Here is a 16,693-nt window from a genome sequence, read left to right as displayed (position 1 = left end):
CACCCTATTCAAGATGATATTGTTATAAAACAATGCCCATGCCTTGATTTGTTGGTTTGATAGATTTTGTGTGCAAACAAGACTGAGAAGGGAAGGGATAAATTGATGCAAAAATGGGCTCACAAGTGAATTTCGGGTTTTGAAGGACACATTAAAAGTAACTTCATGACAACACTCTCATGCTGATTTACTAAGGAAAATGCATAGTAAAGAAAGGGAAGTTTTTGTACACACTCTTGATAACACTTGTGATCATCCAACTTCTTGTTCATGTTGAATCTCTACAACTATATGCATGAAAACCAACACAGAAGAGACGAGCATGATGAGCATGAGCATATTGGGTAATGGTGAAGGAAGGAGAATATGATGAGCATGAGTCTATTAGGGAATGGTGTCGTTCTTTTGACGAGGATGAATGGGCTTAGAGGGTTTCCTCAGATTGCTCAAATTCTAATGAAGAGGATGTTTCTCTCCTTGACCTGTGGAGGGAGGTTTAGAGTAATGTTGCTTTGGAGTGTAGGACGGACATTGGGAAGGATGGGTTCCCCGGTTCAAGCCTTTCGGTACCAACTTCCAGTTTTTGTGACTTGGGACTTGCTCTTAAGAGTAGTTTTCTTTTGCACTCCCCTAGAGTCCTTCTGATAGTGGCAGATGCCCCTGGTTCTTCCCCTGTTGCCTACACAGTGTTGCACTACTCCTGTGATGAGGATGTTAGGATTACTAGTGTGGAGGATTGTGGTTGTAAGCTTGTTGATCCTAGCTTACTTGCTCGCCTTGCCAATGATGTGGTCGTTGTGCCTAATGTGGGCTCTTGCTCAAGATTTGTTGTTGGGGTTAGTGTGCTTGAGACTGCTATGAAAAATGGGTCTGAGGCTTATTTGCATCCTACCCTTGGTTGTCCTTCTATGCCTAGTATGGTGACTTCTTCCCTTGTTACTACTCCTAATCGGGTTCCAAGGGTTCATTTGGATACTAGTGATTCTGTTCCAGTTGTTAGTATGGTAACTGACTCAGGGGCTCCTAGTACAAAGAGTACTTTCTTGGGAACTGCTTCCCTACCAAATCTATGAAGGAAGAGAAGATTATTTTTGTCCCTGATTCTCTCTTGGTTAAGACAACTGCTCAATTTTAGAACTCTTTGGTTGGGAGATTTCACAGTTATCAGCCCAACATTGATGTTATTCGAAGGTGGGTTTTCTGGATCAAGAAACTTAAGGGTCGGGTAGAGGTTTTCTCTATGTTGAATAATTTTCTCTTGTTTTCCTTTTCTCTCTTGAAGATTGCTCTAGGGTCCTTCAGGATGGTCGTTGGTTCATGGGGTCAAACAACCTTGTTCTAAAACATTGGTCTCTGAGGTTTAACCCTTTCTATCCTACAAGTTCCATATATGGGGCTGTTTGTCGGGTCTGCCTTTAAAATATTGGGATGAAGAGATTTTCGAGCTTATTGCCAATACCTTTGGGCAATACTTTGCTGTTGATAAGCTTACTACGCTCAAGAAACGTTTATTAAATGCTCGTTTTTGTGTGCTTGTTGAAAATGAAGTGCTCCCTTCTCAGATTAGTTTATCTTCTAAACTTGGAGCTTGGGTACAACAGATTGATTTTGAAGACTCTTCAGTTTTTTGTCAACACTGTCATCAAGTGGTCTATGCCATTGCTTCTTGCTTGATTATCATGGAACACTGGAGGAAAAAGCAAGTTATGCCTAGTGTTGCTGAGGAATGTTCCAATTCCTTTGAAGTTTTGCAGAAGAATGAAAATAGGGAAAATGCTCCTATAGATGGCACAACTTTAGAGCTTTCTTTTACAGTCCATGGACTGGTTGATTGTTCTGCTAGTGTTCTCTCTTGTTCCAAAAAAAGAGGTATTGAATTGTTGGATCATAGTTCCAAGATGAAGAAAAAATCGCTAGATCAATTTGACTTCAAACCGCTCTGAGTTTGGGTTGGTTGGATGTATAGTTTTGTTGTTTTTTCCCCATTTGTTGTTGTCTCTTTGGTGTTCCTTGTTGTCCAAGTGTATGTGTTGTTAATGTACTTTTAATGGCTTGATAGCTGCCTACGAGTTGTTTGTCTACAGGGTCAGCACCCTTGTTTTGCTGCTTTTAATATCAAAAACACTTGGTGATCATCCGATTGAGAAAGAAAACAAAAATTAAAATGTACACATGAATGAACAAAAGGCTGAATGATGATATTGGATACTGTCGTGCACATAATGATGGCACTAGGGCAGAGCAAGAGAATCGTATCAATGAATAATACTTTGAAAACGTTGCAAATACTTTGTCAATCAATGAAAACTTAGGAACTGCGCCTTTTCTTTCTCTACCAATCAAAACATTTATAGCATATGTGGTTGAGAAGATGGTTCTCCTGTGGGAAGAATAAGGATCAAATTTACAGGTAGTCATTAATAAGCAACTAACTCTAGATATCAACAATAAATGCATCTTCATGAGACATGGAATAGATTTGAGTTGAAATTATCAAAAGAGCAACAAATAAAAAGTGAATAGTTAGATGAAGTTTAGCAGGGTTTGCAGTCTCATCAAGTATTCATTCCAAATTGGTGTCTCGAGAAATAGGATGATGACTTTTTTTACGATGAAAATGTCATTCCTACTACATTAAAAATCATAGAAGAAAGCACTTGTATTGTGTAATGTCCCCTTCTCCTTAGCACGTGCACTTGTGTCGAGGTTGGCCTATATTTGACCCTCGTAGGCCAAGGAGTTGTTTAGGGGGTCGACATGGCGGTGATTGGTGACTTCACATCTCTTTATTATTTGATATTTTGAAGTTATAAGGAGATAACACGTATCAGGAGACGTGTGAATTTTATTTAATTAATAAATTAAAGGTACATTAAAATACTAAGTTACCGGGTTCGCCTCTGGGCCCCCCTGGTACGGGTCCGGGTTCGACCGGGTCCGTGGTACGGGTCCGGTTCGACCTGGGTTCGACCAGGGTTCGAAAAACCCAGAGTGGGTTCGACCCTGGTCGAACCCAGTCGAACCCGGGGTCGAACCCAGTTGAACCCGGGCAGACCCAGTCGAACCTGGGTGGCTGGGCGGCCTGTAAAGTCAAAAAACAATGCAAATTTAATTTTTTTTTCAATTCCGCCTTGTAAAAAGTGAAAGTTATAACCTTAATAAGCAGAAAATTAGACGTTTTAAAAAAACAGAAAACTGATGCACGCCATGGAGTTCCGTGTGGGTTTGAAGGTTGTGATTTGGTGTTGGCGGCGGGGGCGCTGCCCCTCGACCCCGCCCTGTACCGCGACAGGGAGCGCGCCCTGGGCGCTGCCCCGGGACCTTGCAAGGGGCGCTGCCCCTCGACCCCGCAAGGGGCTCTGCCCCTTGACCCCGCTGGGGGCGCTGCCCCCAGACCCCCGCAAGGGGTGCTGCCCCTTGACCCCGTTGGGGGCGCTGCCCCCAGACCCCCGCAAGGGGTGCTGCCCCTTGACCCCGTTGGGGGCGCTGCCCCCAGACCCCCGCAAGGGGCGTTGCCCCTTGACCCCGTTGGGGGTGTTGCCGGCAAAATCCAGGTCCTCAGTTTGAAAAATTAAACTTGGATGTTCTTAGTTTGAATCCATTTAATGATCAAACTTTAAATTGTTGAAAGTTGAAACAATGATACTTGAATATTTTATCATTTTGATATTAGACTTGATGTATATGATGCTGTTATGGTATGATCATGATGCTACGATTACAAGTTTATGTTGGTTTTGTTGTTTATATGATGCTATGTGACATGCTAATCTTAATTCATGCTTATAGGTTGCATATATATATAATTTACATGTTTTTGTACTAACGAACCCAAACGAACCCAAACCCCTTTTCAAAATTTTGCCGTACCGGCGTACCGGGTTCTTCGAACCCGAACCGGTACCCGAACCCGAACCGATAACTTAGTTAAAATAACATGTTTAATTAAATAATATAAAGTGTACCTAACCTTATCTTCTAGAAGGTGATTGTGACGTAGTATGTAATGAATAAATAGAAGAGGGGAACACATGTCGGGGATCAGTTGTTTGTTATCTTCTTGACTTGAGTTGTGGAGCCAAGGGTTGTCCGCAGATTTGATCCTAGGGAATGATACCTCCCTCTGGTTCGCATAACCGAGGAGGTGAAAGATCCTTTGAAGGGTTGCTTTGTGAGTGAGGAGCACTCAGCTTTTCACATTGAGCTAATTTGGAGATTTCCTATCAGTTATATCAGTTGGAGAGTTTGCTTCAGACTTCATCTGCCACGATTTGTGTTGGGACATGATAGATACAAATCTTCACAGATTGGGATCAGCGATATTGTCTAGAAAGGAGGTCGATGCTATCTTGAAGTCTTGGAGGTGAAATCGATTTGAATTGCAGACTTATATCAGGTTGGCGCAGACTTCACCTAGTCCACGATTTGGCTTATTCCTCATTGTTGATACACCGAACTACACATTGGTGGGCAGCGATTTCAGTTTAGGAGCAAGGCGATCTTATTGAGACATTTTTGAATGAACTGTGGTGTCAAAATAATCCACAATTCGGTGGTCTGATCGGACGGACCTGTGCATAGAAGAAACCCATCGATTTGGGTGATATCTCCTTGTATGAGCCTTAAAACTTGTCATCTAGTAAGGCGCTTCAGTCTAGCATTGTAACCGATTCATAAGGAGGCAAATTGGAGGGGTTCTTGGCAGATTACATGAACAACTCAGTCATCTTTCATGCAGCACCAGGGCCGAACTATGGAGGGGTTCGATTAGACATTGGGTGGACCTCAACATGATGGATATTGCTTGATTCTTCATCACCTCAATAAGGCGATCCATATCAGGTTCTTTAGATCCTACAATCTCTTGTAATTTTCAGTTCATGTGCATTAAGTTTGTAAACGCCATATGTCCTCAGAAAATCTAAGGCATAGTTTGTTATCAATCCATATAATAAATTTGTAGTGGTACCTTGAGTTGGCATCTAATAAAGTTTAAGGAGGAGTTTGGTGGTTGCATATTGTATAATCAGTTCCTGAGATTGCATATCATCTATTTGACAAAATGTCAGTCCGTAGTTATTCATGATAGTGATGCTTTAATTGTTATTGTTTGCTGTCTCTATATGACTGGGTCATCACACTTCATTTTCCAAGTTATTTATGAATGAACTTCATTAAAATTCAGTGTTCAATGGCCCATACAACAATCTGAAACAAAAACAGCAAGCTAATTATTTGTGAGACAAGTGTTTGAAGAATTTCCAAAGGGGCAAAGACTGAAACTTCATATCAGAATAGGTGAGGGACATTACAGTGGTATCAGAGCTTTCATCCTGCCATCCTGTGATCAAAATTGGTGAATGAGTGCAAGAGAAGTAAGGTACTATAATAGGGAACAGCGGAGACAGCAGTACCAAAACCCACAGATACCTAACGTAGACACATTATCAGCAGCATTGAGGGAAAGAGACATTGGAAAAATGGCAAAAGATGACAAAGATGCTTGGATAGAGAGGAAGTTTGACACCATGTTGGACATGATGTCAAGATTGTTGGGCAAGATGGAGCAGCAGTCCAACAACAACGCCAATTACCAAAGAAATGAAGCTGAGCACAGAGGGAGCAACGAAAACATCAAAAATGTTGAAGGAGATAGGTCTATCCAAAAGACTACTACTAGAGGATCAGCCAAAAGACCTCTCTTCCCCACCTTCATACCAAGAGAAGGCCCTCCTGCAGTTGCTGCTACCACATTTGGAGATGAAGCAAGGCAGGCTTACCAAGAGTATACTGCATTACCTGCTGATTTGAAGGACCAGTGGACCTTTGATCAATACATGAATCAAAGGAATAGAAGAGGAGGAGTTGTTGGCAAATGCACACTCCAACGAGAAATTGTAGGTGATTGAAGGTATTGTCATTGATGGCAACCTTGCAATCCTATGATATCGGCAGGCACCGGCATCGGCAGACTCAACACTGGCAACGAAAAGATTGATCACTAGCACCATGGCCGACAGGAATTTTGTTTAAATGTATTTTGTATTTAATTGTAAAATCTTTTGTAAGCCGACTTGGCGGATTGTAATATGACTCATATATGTATGAGATCATTGTAGATCTTTTAGAAGTGTGATAGATGGAAAGATTAATGCAGACCTAATATGCGAATTGCAAGGCAGATATAGGATAAGGGTTTATGTTTATTGCAGAGCTTAAACCGTTACTGAATTTAGCATAGTAGATGTTGATCTGAAGCAGTACAAGACATTGGATTTGTATAATCCATTTTTGTAAGTCAGTGAGACTTCTTTTGTAACTGACCAGTGAGCTCTAGGCACTTGGCCTTCCTACATGTGCAGGCCCCTATTGTAAACAATAATATTCCCTTATTGGCTAGTAAGGGAATATTGTGGGTCACAAATCCCACTGAGGTTTTTCCCACACCGGGTTTCCTCGTTAAAAATACTGTGTTATGGTGTGTCTCTTATGTTGTGGTTATTGCTCTTATTTATTGCATTATTTTTGGTTTACCGGTACACAGTTTTGATATGCTTTTCATGTTATAATTCAAATAAATTCTTATACCGGTTAGATACTGATTCACCCCCCCCCCCCCCCCTCCTTCAGTATCCTTGGGAATCCTAACAATTGGTATCAGAGCTTGGTCCTCTATTTTTAAAAGCCTAATAGCTTGAGGAAGATCTTGACACCGGTAGAGATGGAAAATTTGAGAAAGCAATTGGAAACAGCTCTTTCAGACTATGATACAGAAAAAGTGAAGAATATCAAACTTGAAGATGATCTAAAGGCTGCACAGGATATTATTCGAGGACTTCAAGAAAATTTCACTATAGCAAGGAATAAGAGAAGAGAATTTTGTGAAAAGATGTAGAATGATGAAGATGAAAAAGAAACTCTTAATGATCTGGTAAACAAACTGAGTCAAGAAAACAGTACAATGAAGAAAGAGATGCAAGATATGACTATGAGATTTTGTAAAGAAACTGAAAATCGAAAGAAGAATGAAGAGGACTTGGTTAGAAGACTGAATGATGATGGAAATGAAAACACATGACTTAGTCATGAAAATGATATGTTAAAGACAGATTTGATGCATACACAAAATGATAGAACTGAACTCATGAGACAGAAAGGAATCTTGGAGAGTGAACTGGCTGCTGCAAATCAACACAAGGAAAAATTCAAGAAAAGTTCAGAAGAACTTGATGACATGCTGAAGAATCAGAAACCAAATGGTGATGCCAATGGCCTTGGTTTTGAAGTTGGTGAAAGCTCCGATACTACAAACAATCATGATCACAGTAAACCGGTAAGACAACCTAATGCTTACAAATTTAATGGAAAATGCTTTAACTGTAACAAGTATGGTCATAGAGCAAATCAGTGTAGATCTAGAAATTATCAGAACACTAATACACCCACTGGTCAATGTTCTAAATGCAACAAAGTTGGTCACAATTCAGAAAATTGCATAATGAATGTAAGATGTTATGTTTGTGGAAGATTTGGACATCTATCTAATCAATGCAGAACACAAACCGGCATAGGATATGGAAAAGCTATTCAGAAAAACAATGTGACTTGTTATGTTTGTAACAAAATTGGACATATTGCAAAATTTTGTAGAAGCAAGACATCACCGACAAATAACAAAGGACCCAGCTTGAAAGGTGAAGAAAAAGTTGAAGAGGTAAAGCAAGAATTCTCAAAACAATGGATCAGAAAGTCAGATCAGAATGTTGATGGGAATACTCCTCTACCGGCATGAGACTCTTCATCTAACTGAAGGAAAATCCTTTGGGGGTTTAGCAACAAACTGAAAAACATGCTAATATACCCTCGGTTGATGGTGAGAAGTTGAATTACTTTTTTACCGGCAGATGAGTTAAGTTGTGACTTAACCGGCAAGCATTAAATGTGGTAGTTGGAGAAAATAACATTGTAAAGTAAGTGTTTTTTGCTCCTTTTCCATTCACCGAGCATTCAAATCTTCGAGAGCGCGAAAATTCCCGAGCGAAGGCATCCTTAGCAAAAAAGTGAAGCAGTTCATCCAAGCACTCATCCTTAAGGCAAATTGAGGTATTTATAACTATGGCTTCCTCATCCACTCCTGAATTTATTGCAAACCCTACTATGATTGAAGTTATCAAGCGCCCTAGACCCGTATTCAAACTTGTTCCCGAAATAGCGAAGAAAGATGATACCCTAGATGCATTCTCTCAAATTCCTAAAGGAGTAGTTTATGCAGAAGATCCCAAGATATACATACATTGTCACATAGAAGAACTAGGAGATGATGAAATCAAGAACATGTATCAGACTGTTTTATGTGATGAATCTGGAAATATCAAACCGGAACATAAGATAGTGGAAACCCTAGGTTTTACTGAAATCCTTAGTATCCCGGATTTTCCCAAGGATGTTATAAGGATTGTGCTAAGCAGAGTAAATGGCGAATTCTTTTGGTTGGATTCAATTCATAAGATCACAAAAGAAGCGGTTAAGGCAGTAACAGGGCTACCTTCCATCGATAGCAGGCCTGACAGAACTAAAAAGGTCTCTAATGACACAGTAATGGACCTAACTGACGCAACATTTGACAAGAGATCACTTAGAGTAAATGATGTAAAGGACATAAATGTTAGATTTGTTAGTATGATCCTTGGCTATAAAGCCACACATGCAAATAGGTTAAACTCAGCATCTAGCTTGTGTATTAAAAGTGCTTATGACTTAGTGAACAACAATGCTAAGATTGACATCTGTGAATGGCTTAAAGATGAATTGATAGACAATTTGAAGAAAATCAAAGGAGACAAACAAGGAACTTTTAGATTTGGAAATTTGCTTGTATGTTTGATGTTGTACATTACTAAGGAAGTACCCGGTATTGGTAGAAAAGACTTTGGCTTTGATATACCGGTAGGAAAGCAACTATTGGATACATTAAACAACATGGGAGAAAACAGAGAGAAAAATATAAATGAACATTTTCAAGTACTAAAGGCTCGAATGAAGACAAGAATTAGGCTGTCTCAGGCAATTGTAGATAAATATCAAAAGGAAATATGTTTTGTAATCAAGAAAGATGAAATCTGGATGGAGGCAGTTGTCCCTAGAACTATCTGGGTAACTGAAATGGGATATGAAACAGATGACAACATAATTGAAACTTATGCAAAATCCCTCCTTGAAGCACCAAAGGAACCATCTGAGAGAGTCTTTGGCAATGCAGAAACAATCGAAAGTGGTATTCAGTCTAAGAAAAGAGTTAAGAAAGTTGAACAAATAGTGAGGAAGGGAACTAGACAAGCTAAAGCAATTAAGGAAGATGTATTGAAGCAAACTGGTATCAAGGAAAGTGAGTTGGAAGGACTTCAACCGGAAACTCATCTTTCACCGATTGCAACTTCTTCTGAAAGTGATATACCAGCGGTATTCAAAAGGGTAGAAAGGAAAAGAAAACCCTCACCGGCACCCTCACCTACACCCAGGAGAACAAGACAAAAGCAACAGGCAGTGAGGCCTCCAGTTAAGAAGTTAACTCCAAAGAAGAAGAAGGTAAAACAAGATATTGCTCCACTAGACACACTTTTAAGTGAAATAACAGAGGATGGAAAGTTGAAAAACATTAGCAAACTGTATAACACACTTTCCATTGATGATAAGGAAAGCGTAGAAAATAGTGTAATTTTACACTTGGACATATACAAGAAATTTTTGATGGAAATTGTTGATGAAATACCCACTGATTTATACAGAAGATTAGAAGCTAGAAGGGTAGCTATTGTTGAGCTAGATAAAAAGATAAAAATAGAAAAATTGCTTGCAGTTCACCCAGTGAACTCCACAGAACAAATAGATCAATTAATCAGTGAAGCCAACCGGACAGTATTTTCAACTGTTCACCGGCATGTAGCACTGATGGCAGGAAGAATGAATGAAATTTCTGAAGAGACTATGGATCAATGGGACATATTCTTTGTTGAAAAGGAGAAACAGGAAGAACTTAAAATACCTAAGACTATCAGAGTATATCAAAAGGATAGGGATAAGGGGAAAGGTAAGGAAGGTGGACCTCTGAACCTAAAAATAACTGATAACTTACCCCCACCTCTTTCTGATACTCCACCAATAGAAACCGTTGACAATCAACCAGCTATAGAGAGTATGGGGACTCCTCAAGAGGATACAAATCCTGAGTCTGAAGTTTTGTACACTATGAACATCGATACACAAGAGGTAAACATTGTGGTGGACAAAGAGACCACTGAGGATAAGAAGAAAGATATGGCTACTGAGCCACCGGCTGCGAATGTTGAGATTGGAGTTAGTGATACTGTAAATATAAGCACAAAAAAACCTACTCAGACAGAGAAACAGGCAGAGGACACCACTGAGAAGCCATCAAAAGCACCAGTAGATAAAACTGAGAAACAATCAGAGAAACCAGCAATGGACAGTGCAAAGGTAAATACAGAGAAACCGACAGTGCATATTGAGACTTCATCTGAAAAACCGGCAGTAGAGAACACAGAGAAATCCTCTAAGGCATAGGTTGAGAAACAGGCTGAGGTACAAGTTCAAACCGAGACAGTGCCACCAGCAACAGCTGAAAAGTCTAAACCTTTGCTAGTAGAAATGCAAACACAAACTGACCTACCAGAGGTCGAAACAAGCAAAGTTACTACTACAATGGATAGCATGCAAATTGTGAAAACAGTTGGGCAGACATCTGGTACTTCAATGACAAAGTTCAGACCAATGAACGTGACAGAGGTATTATTCGATTCTATTAAGAAAATCACTGAGTGTAATGCACAAGCCTATAAGGCTATTGATGACACTATTCCTATTCTTAAATTGATAACACCCAAGTGTATTGTGGGAAGTAAAGATTCTTTAGGTCAACTAGACACATTGTCTAAATACATCACTGGTAACATTTTGACAGTTGATCAGATAAATGAGGACACATTCAAAGAGAGAATGACTAAGGAGAAAGACAAACTCTTTGAGGAAATAGTGAAGAAGAATAAGGAGAAAATGTAAACCTTATTACCGGCACTAGGAGAAACAATTTTGGATTTGAAGAAACTGTACAAAGATACTTGCAAAACTAATATTTTGACAGAGAACATAGATTCGGAGATCGGCAAAGCTCAAGAAGACATTAACAATATTGTTGACAATTTAATAGGATCATCAGATTCATTTTTGGAAATTGAAAAGAACATTGCAGATCTTGAAGAGAAAATTGAGAAGTTGGAAAAAGACAAAGAAAAGATAAAGGTTAAGGCAAAGGATTTAAAATGCAAACTAGGTCCTAAACTAGATTACCTCATTTCTTTGAGAAAAGAAATTTCTGAGGCTCTGGTTCCCGGACTTAAGACACCGGAAGAGAAAATGCACATACTAACCGGTACAGTTCAGAGAACAGAAGCGGCATTACAGGATAGCAAAAGATTCAGCGATAGTCAAAAATTGGTATTGGCAGATCTTTTCCAGCTTGTAACCCCCTGGTTACAAGGATCTAGGCAGGAACCACACTCCACTGACAGTGAATGACAACCTTTGTCATTGATGTCAAAGGGGGAGTCGTGGAAATGAGAAAAATGATTAGAACAAAGACATCATTAGCTCAGGGGGAGCATACATTTTTGACAACACAGTTTTGGTAAGATATTTTGGCAGATTCTTTTTGGACACTTTTTGGATTTTTCTCATGAGTGTTGCCTTCAATGCCAAAGGGGGAGATTGTTGGCAAATGCACTCTCCAATGAGAAATTGTAGGTGATTGAAGGTATTGTCATTGATGGCAACCTTGCAATCCTATGATACCGGCAGGCACCGGCATGGGCAGTCTCAACACCGGCACCGAAAAGATTGATCACCGGCACCATGGCCGACAAGAATTTTGTTTAAATGTATTTTGTATTTAATTGTAAAATCTTTTGTAAGCCGACTTGGCGGATTGCAATATGACTCATATAAGTATGAGATCATTGTAGATCATTTAGTAAGTGATAGAAGATGAAAGGATTAATGCAGACCTAATATGCGAATTGTAAGGCAAATATTGGATAAGGGTTTATGTATGTAGCAGAGCTTAAACCGGTACTGAATCTAGCATAGTAGATGCTGATTTGAAGCAATACAAGACATTGGATTTGTATAATCCATTTTTGTAAGTCAGTGAGACTTCTTTTTGTAACTGAGCAGTGAGCTCTAGGCACTTGGCCTTCCTGCATGTTCAGGCCCCTATTGTAAACAGTAATATTCCCTTATTGGCCAGTAAGCGAATATTGTGGGTCACAAATCCCACCAAGGTTTTTCCCACACCGGGTTTCCTCGTTAAAAATACTGTGTTATGGTGTGTCTCTTATGTTGTGGTTATTGCTCTTATTTACTGCATTATTTTTGGTTTACCGGTACACAGTTTTGATATGCTTTTCATGTTAAAATTCAAATAAATTCTTATACTGGTCAGATACTGATTCACCCCCCCCCCCGCCTCTCAGTATCCTTGGGAAGACTAACAGGAGCTAGAAATGATCACTACAATCCACCAAGGAATGATTATCAATAGACACTTGGTAAGATACCTATGCCTTATTTTGATGGCAGCAATAAATGTACAACAAGGTCTTGGGTGCAGAAGCTTGATAATTACCTTTCCTTAAGACCTATGCCGGAGGAAGATGCAATTAAGTTTGCCACCTTGCATTTGGAAGGGGCTGCCCATGAGTGGTGGTACCACGGGTTAATTACCCTTGGTCATAACTTAATCACCACATCTACTGAGTTCACTGAGAAGCTAATTGACTGATTTGATTTGAAGGACCCTGAGGTAAGCTTTCGTGAGCTAGCTCAACTTAAGCAACATGGCTCCCTTGAATCATACATCACTGAATTCCAGCAGTTGTCAGTCATGGTTCCCAGCATCAGCGAAAGAAGATTGGTAGTCCTGTTCACTAAAGGACTAATGGAACCTCTCAAAGGTTGGTTGAAATCCTTTGACCCTCCCTCTCTACAAGAAGCAATGAAAAAAGCAAGAAGGATTGAATTTGCAGCACCTACCAACAGGTTCTCTTCAAAAGGATCTTCTTCCTATTGTGATAATAAGAAGTTTCAGAAGAAGGATGACAGAGCTAAGGATAATTCCACTTTTCCTCTTGATCGTGAGACATTGAATGATTTGAGGAAGAAGAAATTATGCTTCTTTTGTAAGGGGCCTTATGATGCTAACCATGATTGTCGCTTAAGGCCTAAGGGAAAAGCAAACAGAGCTATGTGGACACTATATGATGGATCAGATTCTGACCAGCAAACTGATGATGAAGATTCTGAGTCAGAGAAGTCAGAACAAGAAAGAGAAGTTGAACCTTAGGTGAAACTCAAGGAGGCTCTCCTCACTAGCATTCATCGTGAGGGCTCTTTTAGGATGAGAGGTGTTCTTGCTGAGCAGAAAGTCATCACACTTCTTGACACGGATGCGACCCATAATTTCATTGATGCAAGGCTTGTGGAAAGACGGGGCATACACACTAAGGATTTTGAGGGAATAAGAGTGAAGGTTGCTAATGGTTACACTCTTAAGTGTGACAGGATGATACCTAACTTGCCTATGCGCTTGAATAATTTTGAAATCAAGGCAGATTTCTATGTTGTGAATATGGGTGACACCGATATGGTTCCAGGCATGACATGGCTGCAAGATATTGGAAATGAGGTTTGAGATGGATGGAAAGACACATGTGTTGAAGGCACTCCGGGACACCAGCTGCAGGTGTATTTCATTCAGGAGGATGGAACGTCTCTTGCGTCATGACATGGTCGAGTGGGCAGCAGGATGTGTTTTGAAACCTATGCAAGAGGAAAGGCAAAAGCCCATCTATCCACCTGACATCTAGGAGCTGAGGATTAAGCATGACAAGGTCTTCAGTGAGATTCCACCTGGAGCACCTCCTGATAGAGGAATTGAACACATCATTGATTTGGAGGAAGGGGCTAAGCTAGTGATAATCACTCCCTACAGACATCCCAAACGACTCAAGGATGAGATAGATGAAACCATCAAGGAGCTGTTAGCTATGGGACATATCCGACCTAGTAAGTCACCTTTTGCTTCATCTGTAGTTTTGGTCAAAAAGAAAGATGGAACATTGCGTATGTGCATAGACTACAGATTGTTGAACAGGAAGACCATCAAGAATAGGTATCCAATTCCTAGAATTGATGAGTTGATTGATGAGCTCCATGGTGCACAATATTTTTCTAAAATTGACTTAAGGTCGGGCTATCACCAGATACGAGTTAGGGAGCAAGACATTGAGAAGGCAACATTTTGATGTCATTGTGGTCATTTTGAGTTTGTGGTTATGCCATTTGGGCTAACCAATGCACTTGCCACTTTCCAGTCCACAATGAACAGGGTATTTCATTCTCAGCTGTGGAAATTTGTGCTAGTCTTCTTTGATGACATTTTGGTGTACAACAGGACTTGGGCAGAACACATTGCACATCTAAATAATGTTTTGGGTATTCTTGGCAAGGAGTCTCTTTATGCCAAGGAATCCAAGTGTGACGGGCATGACAGAGCTGCTTTATTTGGGTCACATCATCAATGCAGAGGGTGTATGCATGGATCCCGATAAGGTCAAGGCGATTGTAGAATGGCCTACACCTAAGAATTTGACACAGCTTAGAGGTTTTTTGGGCTTATGTGGTTTCTATCGCAAGTTTGTTAATGGATACTCCCGACATGCAACTCCGCTCACTGATTTGACCAAAAAGGGACGTTTTGTTTGGTCACCTAAAGCACAGGAATGCTTTGAGATGTTCAAACGAATTATGACCACTTGTCCAGTACTTGCATTGCCAGACCTCAATAAACCCTTTGAGTTGCAGTGTGATGCTTCAGGTGAAGGGATTGGGGTTGTCCTTATGCAGGACAAACATCCGATTGCATTTGAGAGCAGGAAGTTGAGAGGCCCTAAGAGGAGCTACAACATTTATGACAAGGAAATGTTGGCCATCATGCATGCCTTGGCCAAATTCAGGCAGTATTTGGTAGGCAGCAAATTTACAGTGAAAACAGACCACAACAGCTTGAGACATTTCCTTGGGCAATGGGATCTTAATGATAGACAGCAGGAATGGGTGAGTAAGCTGCAATCATATGACTTTGACATGTCTTTTGTCAAAGGGTCATAGAATGTAGTCGTTGATGCATTATCCTGCTGCCCTCATTTGAGCTCCATGGCACAAATTTCAGAGGATTGGAAGCACATGATTATGGCAGAATATGCCAAGGAATCTTGGTCTTTAGGTTTCATTGAGGGGTCGATTCATGATGATAGATATACCATTGTGAATGATTTAATCATTTACAAGGGAAGGATCTTTTTGACCCCAGGATCGAATGTAAAGAACATAGTGATGAGAACCTTCCATGATACACCCATGGCAGGTCATCCCAGTTACTACAAGACATATAAATAGGTGCGGGAGAGATTCACATGGAAGTGGGAATGCATTTCCATGGACTTCATTACGGGTTTACCCAAGGTGCAGGGTAAGGATTGTATCTATGTAGTGGTTGACCGTTTGACTAAATATGCCCATTTCTTTTCGATCACCACTACACATTCAGCTACACAGGTAGTAGAGTTGTTTTTCAGAGAGATATTCAGATTGCACGGTTTACCTCAGAGTATAGTGAGTGACAAAGATAGCAGGTTTATGAGCCATTTTTGGCAAGAGCTTTTCAGACTTTGTGGAACCGAGCTCACTTCGAGCACCAGCTACCACCCGCAGACAGATGGACAGACAGAAATAGTGAATAAATGGGTGGAGGGATATCTTAGGAATTACATTGCAGGGCAACAGAAGGGTTGGGTCAAGTGGATATACCTTTGTGAGTATTGTTATAATACCACTTACCACCTTTCTATTCAAATGACACCATTTATGGCATTGTATGGGTATGCAGCACCTAGTTTCATTGATCTGTTGTTCAGTGATAGTAGAGTGCCTAGTGCTGGAGATATGCTACAGGAAGATCAGGATATCATGAGAGCCCTTCGAGAGAATCTTCAGAAGGCACAAAACCAGCAAAAACAGTACGCAGATCAGAAGAGAGTAGAGAGAACTTTTGAGGTGGGCGATATGGTATATTTGATGCTACAGCCGTATAGACAGTCTACTCTCAAGAGGAGTGGTGCCGAGAAACTTAAGCCACGATACTATGGACCATACAGGATTATCAGGCGTGTGGGAGAGGTGGCTTATGAGCTTGAGCTACCGACAGATAGTAGAGTGCATAATGTCATCCATGTTTCACGCCTCAAGAAGGCGTTAAGGCATCATGTGACTCCTTCCATGACTTTGCCACCCTTGGATGTTGAGGGTAAGCTGATATTAGTACCTAAAGCTATCTTGGATGTTAGGGAGAAGCAGTTGAGGAAGAGAGCTATCAGGGAATATTTGATTAAATGGAAGGATTTGCCAGTTGAGGATGCTACTTGGGAAGGTGAGGAGATCCTGCAGCATCCTGCGTTGAGATTGCTTGAGGACAAGCAATTTCAGGGAGGGCGGACTGTAATGTCCCCTTCTTCTTAGCACGTGCACTTGTGTCGATGTTGGCTTATATTTGACCCTCGTAGGC

At 40.5% G+C, this 16,693-nt stretch overlaps 1 protein-coding gene across 3 annotated transcripts in view; it reads left to right on the top strand.

The window, feature by feature from the left end:
• The window catches only part of LOC131067554 (uncharacterized), a 207,378-nt gene that overhangs the window by 185,008 nt on the left and 5,677 nt on the right, over positions 1–16,693 (top strand). The window lies entirely within an intron of this gene.

The sequence above is a fragment of the Cryptomeria japonica genome, chromosome 10 (assembly GCF_030272615.1).
Source record: "Cryptomeria japonica chromosome 10, Sugi_1.0, whole genome shotgun sequence".
NCBI classification, from domain to species: Eukaryota; Viridiplantae; Streptophyta; class Pinopsida; order Cupressales; family Cupressaceae; genus Cryptomeria; species Cryptomeria japonica.
This window is presented reverse-complemented; position numbering and strand designations above follow the sequence as displayed.